This window comes from Gossypium hirsutum, chromosome D10 (genome assembly GCF_007990345.1).
Source record: "Gossypium hirsutum isolate 1008001.06 chromosome D10, Gossypium_hirsutum_v2.1, whole genome shotgun sequence".
Classification (NCBI taxonomy): Eukaryota; Viridiplantae; Streptophyta; class Magnoliopsida; order Malvales; family Malvaceae; genus Gossypium; species Gossypium hirsutum.
In genome coordinates, this window is record NC_053446.1 from 24,993,146 (window position 1) to 25,007,593 (window position 14,448).

At 33.5% G+C, this 14,448-nt stretch overlaps 3 long non-coding RNA genes across 5 annotated transcripts; 2 read left to right on the forward strand and 1 right to left on the reverse strand.

The window, feature by feature from the left end:
* Nucleotides 1–928, forward strand: LOC121222189 (uncharacterized). Its single transcript, XR_005919280.1, has 2 exons — nucleotides 1–261; nucleotides 420–928. It is a non-coding gene; the product is annotated as an uncharacterized lncRNA (long non-coding RNA).
* A 2,163-nt stretch (nucleotides 929–3,091) lies between these two features.
* On the forward strand, nucleotides 3,092–3,885 carry LOC121222190 (uncharacterized). Its single transcript, XR_005919281.1, has 2 exons — nucleotides 3,092–3,548; nucleotides 3,663–3,885. It is a non-coding gene; the product is annotated as an uncharacterized lncRNA (long non-coding RNA).
* A 4,485-nt stretch (nucleotides 3,886–8,370) lies between these two features.
* LOC121222191 (uncharacterized) lies at nucleotides 8,371–14,232 on the reverse strand. Of its 3 annotated transcripts, none has more exons than XR_005919284.1 (3): nucleotides 14,002–14,232; nucleotides 11,839–12,165; nucleotides 8,371–10,595 (listed from the first exon to the last, which is right to left on the reverse strand). It is a non-coding gene; the product is annotated as an uncharacterized lncRNA (long non-coding RNA). The 3 variants fall into 3 exon arrangements; XR_005919283.1 differs by lacking the exon at nucleotides 14,002–14,232 and having other exon boundaries at nucleotides 8,371–10,304; nucleotides 10,414–10,595; nucleotides 11,839–12,971; XR_005919282.1 differs by lacking the exon at nucleotides 14,002–14,232 and having other exon boundaries at nucleotides 11,839–12,976.
* Between the last annotated feature and the right edge of the window lie 216 nt (nucleotides 14,233–14,448).

Genomic DNA, 14,448 nt, shown 5'->3' on the forward strand with positions numbered 1-14,448 from the left:
TAGGTTTTATTCACACTCTTGCCATATCTTTTCTTTTCGTTGTCAACAACCTAGTTTTCTTTTCCAATTAAAATAAAATTTTACTTTCTTTTTCCTATTTCTTCTCTCTATTCTTTCCCATCTTCTCCTTTGCAAATATTTTCTTTACATTACTGAAAATATTTTTGCATCTTAAATCTGAAACCAATCTCCGTTCAACTCGTTCTTCTTATCAGTTTAGCGTAACGCTTTCAATTTCATCTCTAACCTTGACAATAATTGGTAAGTGCCTTGTTTCGTCAATTGAATTTCGTATTTTGTAATATCATGGTCCCAACACTGATCTTCCACCAGATTAATAAAATCTTTTACTTTTTCTTTTCGAATTCTTGAAAATCGTGGTAAATCTTGAAAATCATTATTAATTCTTGCATTTGAAGGACTCGATTTAGGTATCCCGAATCAAGCTTGAACATAAGGAACGTCGCTCGAGATCCCAGAGACAAGTGTGTGTTTCTTTACAAGCGAATCGAGGCAAATCGTGCCTCGGGATAAGGCCACATAGCTAGCCATATGGGCGTGTGGGCCACACATGTGGACCACATGACCCCCTCACACGACCATGTTTCCTCTAAAACCCCTAGGAAATTTGATTCTCATACGGCCTAGGGCCCTCCACACAGCTGTCTCCCTTATAGCTTAATTTTGCAATTTTCACATGACTTCAATTTATTGCACGGCCTAGCCACACGATCGTGTAACCCCTCCACATGGTTCAGGGCTTCCTACATGGTCCGGTCATACAATCGTGTGTCCTTTGATTCTCAGATTTAATAATTTTACCTAAAATTTTATGTTTTGTGCAATATAGTCCCTGAATGGTTCCCGAACTATTTTTAGTGTTTTATTGTATTCAATTGAGTCCATAATAATATGATTAATGTTAGAATCCAAGGTCTGAATGATTGAATTATTATTATACCTATATGCATGATATGTGAACAATATATATAAATTTATTGTATCGAAATTTGTGAATGTATGTACAGCATGCCTTATGATACCATTAAATCAAAACCATTATAAGTATGCCATATGTTATTGTAATGATTAGTTAGGGGTATGTTATAGCTGCCTTATCGGTTTATCATAAGCATATTATTCACTTCCATTTTGATCTGTTATAAATATGCCATATTGCATTGCATGGGGCGGGAAGATTTGAGGAGGAAGTTTTAATAGATTATTGATTTGCAACTCTGGTGGTTTATCCACATACATTTGGCAGCTTTCATATACAATTATGTTGTGAACTCACAACCATCTGGCAGCGTATTAACCTACAACATTGGTGGTTCACCTACTCATTATCTGCCAGCTCTTATCTGCAATTATGTTGTGTATTCACAACCATTTGACAACGTATTAGCTTGCAACTTATGTGGTTTAACCACAACCCGGTGTGTAGGGATGGACGAGTTCTAGGGAACTCTTATTATGGTGTGTAGCATGGGGTAAGATATTTTTTGTTAATTTCAAAACTGTGTTGCATTCACTAAGTATGTGCAAACGATTTTGAGACTTCTGAGATGATATATATGTGTATATGTGTATGATGTCAACATGTTAATTCAATATTTCGAAACTGTTATTGCAAGTTATTATATGAGGTGTGATTTTGTATGCTAATCGATTACACCAATTATCTTGTGATGGAACTCACACTGAGTTTCATAGCTCACTCCCTTTTAATTTCCATCTTTTTAGATAATCCATTAGGTTAGGGTGCGGGCAAGACATCAGGTGGGTCTCGGCTTAGTTTTTAATTATACATTCACTTTAGGCTTATTATTCGATTTATTTTATTATTCGTGATCTATAATATGTTATCTTTGAACTGTAACTAATATAATCTTCTGAATTCGAATCTAACATCTAAGCCAAATTAGGAAGGTTACACCATTAGTAACTAACAACCAAATGATCAAAATTTTCAGCATCCGTAACTTTTGGTGCTTAAATAAATTGATGTGAAATAAAAATCATTGAGTGGTTATATATATATATATATATAATTTACTTCTTTTTGTTATCAACGTATACTAATTTATTAATGGTTTGCTACTAATATCATTCATCATACATTATCATTTTGTAATAATAATAATTTTTAATTACAAAGTTTACTATAAATATTTTTCATTATATTTTCTATTAATGGCTAAACGAACTAATAATTTTATTTTGAAATATTTTGCAATATTAGAAACATGCAATTTAATGATCTAAGATTTGTGAATTAACTTGCAAAATCAATATAATTTTAATGATAGACATTTATAAATATATAAAAGCTCATTAATAGCTTATGCAAATATTAACATTTTAATGATGACATTTATGACTATTTTCTTATCTACTATAATTTACTACTTTGTTTTGAATTATTAATAACTATACCACCCGTTATTTTTTTACAATATTATTAATTTAAAGTAGTATTTTTTTATTTGTAAATATTTTCATTATTTATTAAATTAAATCTTGATTTTATAAACATTTGTGGTATATCATCGATAAATTGATTTATATAGATGTAATTTTGTTCTTTTTATTTATACTAAATAAAAATTTTCAAAAAATTATGGGTCGAAAGTATTATTTGTTTTCTTTTAATTTAAAAATTATAAAAGCAAGTGAACAATACTATGCAGTATGTTCAAGTATATAATAATACCACGCATCATCTATAGGTTTACCATGTTATCTAATCATTAGTTTCTAGGCATAATGTCAAAATTAGTCTTAATTTTCGGTTAGGTATAATGTCAAAATTAGTCTTAAATTTCGGTTGTTTGGTCACTTTGGCCATTTATGTTTTTTTTTTGAAGAGTATTTTAATGCCAAACGTTTTTTTTTGTCAAATTAATTTATTTTTAACTGACATGCTGACGTGGTCGTTAATTGACTAATGATTAACATTAACCGTTGACGTAGCAGTCCAAATGTAATTAAATGCTGACGTGACCCTATTTTGTTTTATATGTTACATAGCAAATAATTTTAAAATTATTAAAAAATAATTATTTAAAGAAAAAAAAAGGTTGTTCGTCCAGGCCAAAAATGTATCCCTTAAGTTGCCTACTTCTCCATCTCCAATCATTCAAATCTGTAGCTTTGTTGTTGCTTTATCAACAACGCAACTGTCTGATAATTTAACACCATTGCTTGCCACTAGTTCAATGTCTATCCTCAAGCTCGCCACTCTCTACCATTTCTTCTGGATGGAACAATATTCCCCCCCCAATCTTTTGAGACAATCGTCAATATAACTTCAAATTTTCATTAACAAAACGATGATGTCCACCCATATCAGCAAGCAAGCAACCATATATGCCACTCAAAAGGAAACTTACAAATTTATGCTTACAAGGCTAGACCGGTTAAACCTCGTTCATGTTTTCCTTCAGTCCCTCTTTTCCTTAAACTCATTGACCGATATTTCTCGACTCACCGTGTTCACGACCTCTAGATTTGCTACTTACAAGGCCCGATTTCATAATTTCAAGGTTAGATCTCTTTTCCTTCCTCGTTTTCTTTTTGGGTTCTAGGGTTTATTATCAACACCCATAGTTTAAAGTTCAAAATCCGATATTTTTCTTTGTTTCCAAATCTACTTCCAGCATCTAAACGTGAGCGTTTTCGGAACTCAACTCGGAGCTTCAAATTTTAAGGGTTTGGAATTTGGTGAAGATTAAAAAAAACACAACAAATGCAGGTGCAAAATACAACACGGAACAGTAACTGACACAAAAGCAATTCAAGAAATATATATATACAACAGTTAAATTAAGCTTTGTTAAGAACCACTTAATGAAAACATTATTCTATATTTGATCAAGAAAACTGGTACCCTCTCTTCTTCTCTTATCGTACATTTATAGAACATGAGTTAGCTTTTACAACTGCTGCTAACAGATTAACAAACAGCAACAACTAACTGCTACTTAACAAACTAACTACTGTTATTTTGTATTCTAACATTCACCTATCTTCCCGACGGGTAACACCTGAAGAAGACTTCGAAAACGAGCGAAAGATAAAGCAAACAATGACTTAGTAAGAATGTCAGCAACTTGATCACACGCAGGTACCTCACCCACAACTAAAGACCCATCAGCAACTCTTTCACGAACAAAAAACAAATCAAGTTCCATATGTTTAAACTTAGAATACAAAAAAGGATTTGCAGCAATTGCAACATCACTTGTATTGTCACACCATATAGTAGGAGAATCGTTAGACTGAAGTTGCAATTCTTTTAATAATGAAGTCAGCCAAAGTACATCACTTGTTGCTACAGTAAGACCCCGATATTCAGCTTCAGCTGTGGAACGAGATACAACTTGTTGTTTCTTGGAACACCACGACACTGGGTTGTGTCCAAAATATACACAATAGCCAGTTGTGGAGCGACGATCATCAAAATTCATCCCCCAATTGGCATCGGCATAACCAACTAAAGAGAGCCAAGTAGATGGGCAAAACACAATCCCATAGTCTAAAGTACCACACAAATACCACAATATGTGTTTTAATGTAATTAGATGTATAGTAGTGGGTGCATGCATAAACTGACAAACACGATTTACGGCGTAAGTAATATCAGGTCGAGTTAAGACCACATACTGTAGGGCCCTTGTAATACTTCTATATTCAGTGGGATTAGAAAGTCGTACCCCGTTATCCTTAGACAAAGAAAAGGAGCTAATCATAGGAGTATGAATGCTCTTTGCAGTAGTCATACCACACCTATCAAGTAGATCACGAACGTACTTTTGCTGACATAAATGTATACATCCATTAGGGGAACGAGTCACCTTAACTCCAAGAAAGTAATGAAGATCACCCATGTCTTTAAGAGAAAACTCCTTATGCAATTGCTGAACAAAACTGTTTATACATGTAGACACACTTCCAGTAATAATAATATCATCCACATATACAAGAACATACATAGTGGATGAAGGTGTAACTTGAACAAACAAGGATGAACCCAATTTTGACATATGAAACCTAATTGAGAATAAGAAACACTTTAACTTGTTAAAACAAGCTCGTGGAGCCTGCCGCAGACCATACAACGCCTTCTTGAGACGACACACCAAAGGTTTAACATCAGAATTAAACTAAACATACTCTAGAGGTTGCTGCATAAACACTTCATCAGTCAACTCACCATTTAAAAAAGCATTATTAACGTCTACTTGACGAAGCTGCCAACCTCTTGAGACAACAACTGTTAGTACGACTCAAATAGTTGCAGGCTTGATCACTGGACTAAACGTCTCTTTGAAATCACATCTAGGTACCTGAGAACATCCTTTAGCCACTAACCGAGCTTGTCGACGGAAAATCGTACCATCTGGATTTTTTTTTACTTTGAAGAGCCACTTACACCCAATGACCTTTCGACCATGTGGTAATGGAACAAGTTCCCATGTGGAATTGTTAATAAGAGCATCATATTCAGCCTGAGCAGCAGCATGCCAGTCTGAGGTAGAAAAAGCTTCCTCAATTGAGTAAGGCTCGAGAGCTTCAGTTAAGAGGGCATTGAGTTTAAATATGTAACACCCCTATCCCGTAATCGTCGCCGGAATAGGTAAGGAGCATTACAGGACCTTTAATTCAGTTCGGAACAGTAAAACATTAAACATTTACTAAATACCATCTCAAACATAACAAATTCAATGTCAATTTCATATATCAATTTCATATCCAAACAGATGTTCATATCTCATTTCAATACATTATAAAACATACCAAAACATTGTTAAACCATATCAAAATCTTACCAAATTCATAAGTAAACACATACCAAAATGACCATTTTGGTTGGTCACACATATGCCTCAAAATATCCCTTTACAATTCAATCACATATCATCGTTCATACCAATATAACCCTAATCATACCTCATTTATGCCAAAATACCATTTATCAAATTTACCGCAAAATGAGCATAACACATAATGCTTCCATACCAAACCAAACATTTCCAACTCAAGCCATATCACATAGCTTGATCAAACCCCAAAATTCATACCACATTCACCAACATAAGTGACCATATAATTCAATCCATAAACTAACTTATACATGCCATATTTACATTATCTACATAAGATTCAAAAGTACCAAATATCATCTAGATAGTGTGATAGCAAATCTTCGACCTCGTTCAAAATCGAGCTAGCTTCCGAAATCTATAGGACATAAGAAAATGAACGAAGTAAGCATTAAGCTTAGTAAGCCCGTATAATATAGAATTAAACTTACCAATTTAACATTAAGCATTAAAGCAATTAAAACCAACTCATTTGTCCACAAAGCCTATTCACATCACCATTCACAAGTTAGTCATTTCACATCCATATATTCATCCATTCATAAAGATGAAACCAAACATATAACATTCTTTTAGCATCCAAATTCATTCCTCAATTCATATAAATCATATATCATAAAATCAATCCATGTCATATAGCTAAATGTCTTTTCAAACTGAGTTTTAACCAACTACTGAAATTGATTAAAGCACTCCAGTGCCTGAGACTTCTGCCGAATAAGATATAGCCAAGTAAATTGACTACACATATCAATAAACGAGACATAATACCAATTTTGACCACATGCAATTGAGGCAGGTCCCCATAAGTCTGAAACTACCAAATCAAAGCAATTACTATATTCAGTAGTAGAATTCAGAAAAGACAGCTTATGAGACTTTCCTTTTTTGCAGGCAATACAAACATTATCAAGACAAAATTTAATACAAGCAATATTGCAATTATGTAAAACATCCTTGACAACAGCGGCAGCAAGATGACTAAGACGATTGTGCCATAACGTAAAAACTTCGCAACCATCATATTGATTTTGAAATCCAACATTGGAAAGACTTGGTTCCACACTAGACGTGATAGACTTAGCGAACGGAGAAAAATGATAGAGCCCATCACAAATGTGGCCCCTCAGCAAGATGTTCCAAGTTTGGATGTCCTTAACAACACAAAAAGTTGGATGAAATTCAAAAAATACATTGTTGTCAGTGGAAAAATGAGATACAGACAGAAAATTCTTACGTATAGCTGGAACACACAAGACATTAGATAAACGAAGTAATTTATGCGATGTAGGTATTACCGAACTTCCAATAGAAGAGATTCGAGTTGAAGTTCCATCACCCATTAACAGAGAGGATGTACCTAAATAAGGAGTAGACCCATTTAACGCAGAAGTATCATGGCAAACATGATGTGTGGCTCCTGAGTCTGGACACCAAGACGTAGTGCCAACAGGTAACGAGACATAGGAATCAGAACCATCAAGATTGGACCCTATCTGAGCAGCATGAATATTAGACCCAGTGGAATTCGACACATCAGAGGAAAATAAATCAGGTTGGCTAGGAAGTCCAATATAAGGATCAGACCCAATGTATACTCGAGCCCGAGGTTTGGTTTGCCACGGAATAGAAATCCCATGTTTAGGACACGCAGTCGCTCCAAAAAACCCATTACCATGCTAACCCATAAACAAGTTATTAAACTGGTCCAATTTGGAAGCTGGCCCATGATAAACATGATTTGCTTGAGGCCCAAACTCATAAGGATGGCGATAATGTCCATGTACAGCCAACCGGCTAGCACCAGACCCAAATTCAGCAGCGTAGGGCCCATATCTATTTTGTTTACTTGCAGTCCCAAGATGCACATTAAACCCAGCTTGCCCAAAATTATCACCAGCAAACTGATTAGAAACCCTACCAAATTCACGTCCCATCTGAGGCGCCACACCGAAGTCACCAACTGCATCTTTGTTAGGTGACGGCGAATAACCATTAGCACAACCAGACTGCCGCCACTTAGCCACAGAAATGGACCTTCAAAATCGCAGTTGTAGCAATAAAAATAGTGTTGAGCTATGTGCCCAAACCGACCGCAAATTTGACACTGGATTCGAGAGCGAAACCCACGATCGCGCCCACCATGTAAACGACCACCTCGAGCTGAGTCTACCACCACCGGTGACGGTACAGATTTCGTAAGGTTAGCCTGAATTGAAACTTCTTGAATCATCCACGATTGTCGATTTTCATACTCTAGAAGCACGTTCACAAGACATTGAAGAGGCAATGGTTTAGCTAGAAATGACACCAAAGTAACCACCGTATCAAATTCCAGTGAAAGACTTGCCAAAATAATTTTGACTTTTTTTGGCTCTGACACCCGTGAGCTCGAGGCATCCAGCAAAACACAATTATTTTGAATCCGTGCTACATATTCAGTAATCGAAAGATTACCTTTCTTGAGAGAGTGTAATTTGTGACGAACTCGGGAAAGTTTGGCATCGGTAACTACCGCGAACAAACGGGTAGCCGTAATCCAAACATCACACGCTGTTCGGGCATCAGTGAACGAGGAGAGTGCAACCAGGAAGCGAGGAGATGATCTTGTTGAGTGTAGATCGACGCTCGTGGATTCGGAACCAAGGAACCATCTATTGATGGCACAAACCGTGGCGGAGAAGGTAATGTCCCATCCAAAAAACCTGTTAATTCATATCCTTCTACAATCAATCTAATGTGTTGCTGCCACTGAACAAAACTGTTATTATCCAACTTGATTGTGTCATGACAAGGAAATGTATGAATGACTCTGTCTCCAGTAAACGCTACGCAAGCAGGCTCGACTGAAGTAGACTCAGGCTTAATTTGGATGGACGATGTGTTTAGTTCCGGTGAGGTTAAAAACAGCGGTGGCAGTGAGATTAGTTACTGTAGCGATGAGATTGGGTACTGTAGCAGTGAGATTAGCGGTGGAGTGTGTATTTGGATTCAAACGCAACTGTAGCGGTGAGGTGAAAATAGAAAATGACTTTTTAAAGACATTAGATTAAAAATGATTAAAAATGATATATAATAGAAGTTTTTTAAAATTATTTAAGAATTACAAAATTAATAAATGATGAAAAATTATTACAATTATATTTATTTTCAATAATAAATAATTAAAAATGAATTAAAACTAGAGAAAAATTCAAAAAAATATTTTATTTAATATTTCAAAATTAATCATATATTTAATTATAGGAGAAAAACGAATTACATGTAGTCCAGATTACATGTGTTGGTTTTTTTAGCAGAAAATTTAGGAGAAAAAGAAAAACGAATGCAAAGAAGTTTGAATAAGAAGAAAACTGAATTTGATTTCAAAAAATCAGATCTTTTTCATTGACTTGAGAAGCATTTATGTTACAATGAAATATGGCAGTTAACTAATGTATAACTGCTCCCAAACCCTAGATAGAATTACAAATAAAATGTAGCTGGCATACCAGCTATAACATCAAACATAAATCAACAACTACTTCTATTAACTTTAAGTATAAATTACATTGCAACTAAATCAAGTTACAAATGAACAAAATAAACAAAATGCTGCTGCTTATCTGGTTCAGCTAGGATGCTGGTCTGCATGCTGGTTTGCTGCTGGTTTCCTGTTACAACAAATTAAGTAATGCATCAAATTAATGTTGGTATTCAAGCAACAAATTAAGTAATGCATCAAAGTATCATTACACCATAGCTACTTAAATATATGAAGAATACTCTCAACTTCCTAGTCTTGAAAGCTGAGAAGATAGCAATAGAGATGCCATGAACACTTCCAAATCATAATTATGCATTATAAAGTCTTAGCAACTAGCATGCATCATATATAGGCTAATGTCATTGATATGTAAGTAGCAGATTTATATCAAACCATTGAAAACACAAGCGTGATAGCAAAAATGGAGTCCTTGCTGAAAGTAACTTCCAGACTACAGATACAACTGCAATTTCCCTTCCTTTATACCGATTTATCAGATACCAGTGATCATTACTTTATCTTGTTGGATCATTTAAGCTCTTCAGCTACTGATACAACATAAGAGGAAGTCCAGCAGCTGGAGCTGCTAAAAATAGACTCACATACTAATAATATGTATATATCTATCCTTCTTGTTATATAACAACTGACAGGCTCCCGATTCAGGGATAGCCTATCTCTGCTTGATGAATCTGCAATCCAAATGAAAAACGAAGTTTAAAAATACGTGCAAATCCAAAATGTTATAAGCATTCCCAGACTCATCAAATTCGCATGGTAAGTTTGGAGCATATCTCCTTAGCTCATCTACAATGAATTGGTAGTGGTAAACACCAAATGGGAGCATCTTAATGATAATGAAATCTTTACCCAAAGAGTGCAAGGGTTCTCTGAAAGGAGAAGAAATAAAAGTTACTGCAACTTAGATTGTGAAAAGAAAACTACTCAAGCTAAAGAATGGAACTTCAAACATAGACACCATAATAGAGATTCCAGTACATGGTCTTCCAATTTTCCCATGATCCAGTAATAGCTACTCGCTTGCCACCAAAACACCATGTTATCATCACTGCTCTCTTCTGCTCTTGGTGGAAATCCTTGTAGTGCGTAGACTTTTGAACCAGTGGATGATTTCGGATTTGCATCATTTGACCTGGTCTGAGCAAGGGAGCCTCAGAGATCTGGAGAAAGAATTACAACTCGATTGGATTTTCCATTACATGTATCTCTATCAACGTGTGTCCTTAGATATGCCAAATCATGTGGTAGATAATAGAAAGCCTTCATATTCAAGCTTTTCTTTTCTTTTCTTTTTTTTACGAATGTTGTACAAATTTTCAAGCAATTTCATTTCCTTTTAGCATAATATGTAGAAACCGATCTCCTTTAAGTTTACAGCATAACCAGGGACATTAAGAGTAGAATGACACCATGCCAATGGTTTTTAATGCCAAAACTGTTAGTTTTGCAATAATGAATATTGCTATAAAGTTTAACCCTTCTAACATGAAAGCATGTAACAAGAAGTCAACAAGCATAATTGTATCACCTTAAAGATTAAAATGGAAAGATATCGTACATACAATGAAATAAAATATTCCATTTATGCAAAACAACAAATATTATAATAAAGAAACAAAGAATTACAAGCCTATTCCTTCGAAGAAAATGAGAATACAGAAATGCAAACCATAAAATAGGCTATAAATTTGAGACCCTACAAACATAGCAGGGTAGCAGTAACTAGTAAGAGCCAAGGTTTCTAGCTCAGGGCACCAAATCCCTGCCTCCAATACACCTAGTGTTCCATGAGTTATGCAGAAAGTAAAATGTTTATCTTTTCTACTATCTCAGCAACCATAGATGATATAAAATTATCTTTTTTGGTAATGATTAAAGAGGCAAGCAGCCAAATTTAAGAGGGGGAAAAGAAAAACAAGACAAAAGGTACAAGAATACATGATCTAACTGTTTTTGCACGTAAGAAGCAACATTAAAATTTGTATGGCAAGGTTCCAATCTATGTGTAGCTGTAGAATATAGTATAGTCGAAGCACAATGAAAAGGGAAGTATAAATTGAAATGATTCTTTAGAGAGCTAGTAATGCATCCCAGGCTCTCATTTTTCTTCTTGAATTAAACAATTCCGAACATTCTGGCCATCATACTGAAGAAGTCTCATATTAGCATGTGTGAATTATCTAATTCAAGACTGCATTTTCTTATACTATTTGGTGACAGTTCAAAGATAAATGTTCCGTCTCCATTCAATATAGGCCAAAGATTCCACCTATCTACCATTTGGTTCTTTGAAATGATTTAAATCTTGAAGCATGTTGAGATCCTTTTCATCCATTGATCTTAACTGTAAATCTAATGCTGAGAAGAGAAGATGAAGAACGGAAGAAGGAGAAGGAGCCTTACCTGGATGAAGAAGGAACCGGAAGAGGTCCTTGACCAAACTGATTTGCAACCCAAGGGGAAGGGGAAAGGGGAGAAGAAGGGTAACCAAACATCAGAAAAGCCGTAAGCTTTTACAAGTTATCAAACAGAAGAAACAAACGAAATAATATATGGGTAAAAGAGGAAAAGAAAAAGCAACTGAAGTTGCTAAATTTTTACTAGACCAAAAATCTCCAGTTGATTTGGGGCTGACCAGCGTGGTGGAGATGGCTTCTCACCGGACTGGCATGCTGAACCAAATGGCTGACCAGTGAGGCTGCTACCATTTTTCCCCCCAACTGCACCTCACTGGTATGTAATGACAAACCAAAGGAAGCCTTAGTAGAAGTAGTTATGGAAGCGAGAAGAGAAATCAAAAGAAAGAAATTGAAAAAAAAAAGAACCCTAGGACCATGACGACTGATACCATGTTAAGAACCACTTAATGAAAACAAGATTATTCTATATTTAATCAAGAAAACTGGTACCCTCTCTTCTTCTCCTATCGTACATTTATAGAACATGAGTTAGCTTTTACAACTGCCGCTACCAGATTAACAAACGATAACACCTAACTGCTAATTAACAAATTAACTACTGTTATTTTGTATTCTAACAAGCTTTAATAAGCTTTTTTTTATCCTAAGTTGCCCCCCCCCAAATCTATTCACAAATAAAACCCAAAAAATCAGCAATGAAAAAGCAGAAACGGTGAACGATGGGAAGAAGCAAAGGAGAAGAAGAAACGATTATGATGATGATGATTTTAAAATAATTTTAATAATTTTAAAATCATGACATGATATATAAAATAAAATAGTGTCACGTCAAAATTTAATTACATTTGGACTGCCACATTAACAGTTAATGTTGACCGTTAGTTAACTAACGGCAACGTCAGCATGTTTGTTAAAAATAAATTAATTTGACAAAAAAAATGTTAGCGGTTAAAATGCTTTAAAAAAATATAAAGGGCCAAAATGACCAAGTAGCCAAACGTTAAATATTATTTTTGGCATTATACCTAGTTTTTAATACTTAGGTGACCAAAATTTTTATGTTCTTAATATTAACGCTCAAATTGATATTTTAATAGTTGGGCAATCGAGTCCAAGCTCATCAATTTATTGTATAATTATCTAAATAATTTATTCATAACATATAATAAACTTCTTAACTAAAATTAAATAATTATAAAATAGTAAAATAGGATAAATAATATAAAAAAATAAATTATTGATAAATAGAAGTAAATGATTAATAACACAATAGTAACAAATAAAATTGTAGTAAAAATGTATAATTGTACATCGTAGATATTTGAAAGTATATAAATAAATTGTTGAATACATACCATAATTTTTTTAATACCAAAGTTTAAGGTTTGTAATGTAGTATTTAATAGGTCAATTCATTAAATTGTATTTTTTTAGATTAAAAAATTATTAATATGTTAACTCATAATTATTTTCAACTCCTGTTGTTTTAGATGTTGGATTTTTTTAAAAAAAATTATTACTAAAAAAGTTATCATTTTTATAATACCTAATTGAAACTATATTATTTATTTATATTATAATTTTAATTTTAAAAATAAACTTATAGTTAAACTACAAATTTTACGTTTTTTAACGTATTACATCAAATTAATTAATAATATTTTATTATAAAATATTATAATAATTATATTCTAAATAATTCACATGTAAATGCATATAGAAAGTTTTCAAATAAAGAAAAAAAATATTTCCTTTAATTGATATTATGCTTTAATAATTTTTATATTTATTCATATTTTGAATTTAAATTTAAAATTTTATATAATTTAATATAATGAATATCATTTTAATTATTTTTATATAAATTATAGTAAAGGGTTATATAGTAAAGTAATTATATAAGTTTAAAATTTATATAAAATATTAATATAAATGATAAGAAAATTTTATTTTAATAACATAAACATAGTTTGATACAATTATCATTAACTATTTAAATTTTGAATTATGATAATTAAGTTTAACCTCAAGGTGACTATTTTAGGAATAGAAACATAGTTTAGAGATGCAATTAAGGAATAGGATAAATGAGACAAATGGTTGTATGAAACAAAATTGGAAAGGGGATAGATATATTGGCATTTACCTTTGCCTAGGGCAATGGGAAGATCAACATCACCTGGGGTCAGAATTTAAAACGAAGACATCGGTAGAGGATATGTATCATGCATCTCTTTTCGTCTAGAATAAACTTCAATGATCAACGACTTTTTCGGAGTAGGAGTCATAAGGTCAGGAACAAGAGTAGGTGCCGGAGGGCCAACATTCGGTGGTTGATTAATAGAAAATGAAAAATCCTTCTTTTTGCACTCCATTCTAACTTTGTTGTTGCAACTTTTGTTGAACAAATGTTGGGACAATACAATTTATAACAAACTAAAACAAGAAATAAAGTAAGGAAAGTAATAACATGCAATATTTGTTAACGTAATTCAGATCAATAATCCTACTCCGCAAAGTCATGCTTAAAGAATGATTTTATGCTACAATTAACCCAATACACTGACTTAAACCCAATATACATATCTCAATA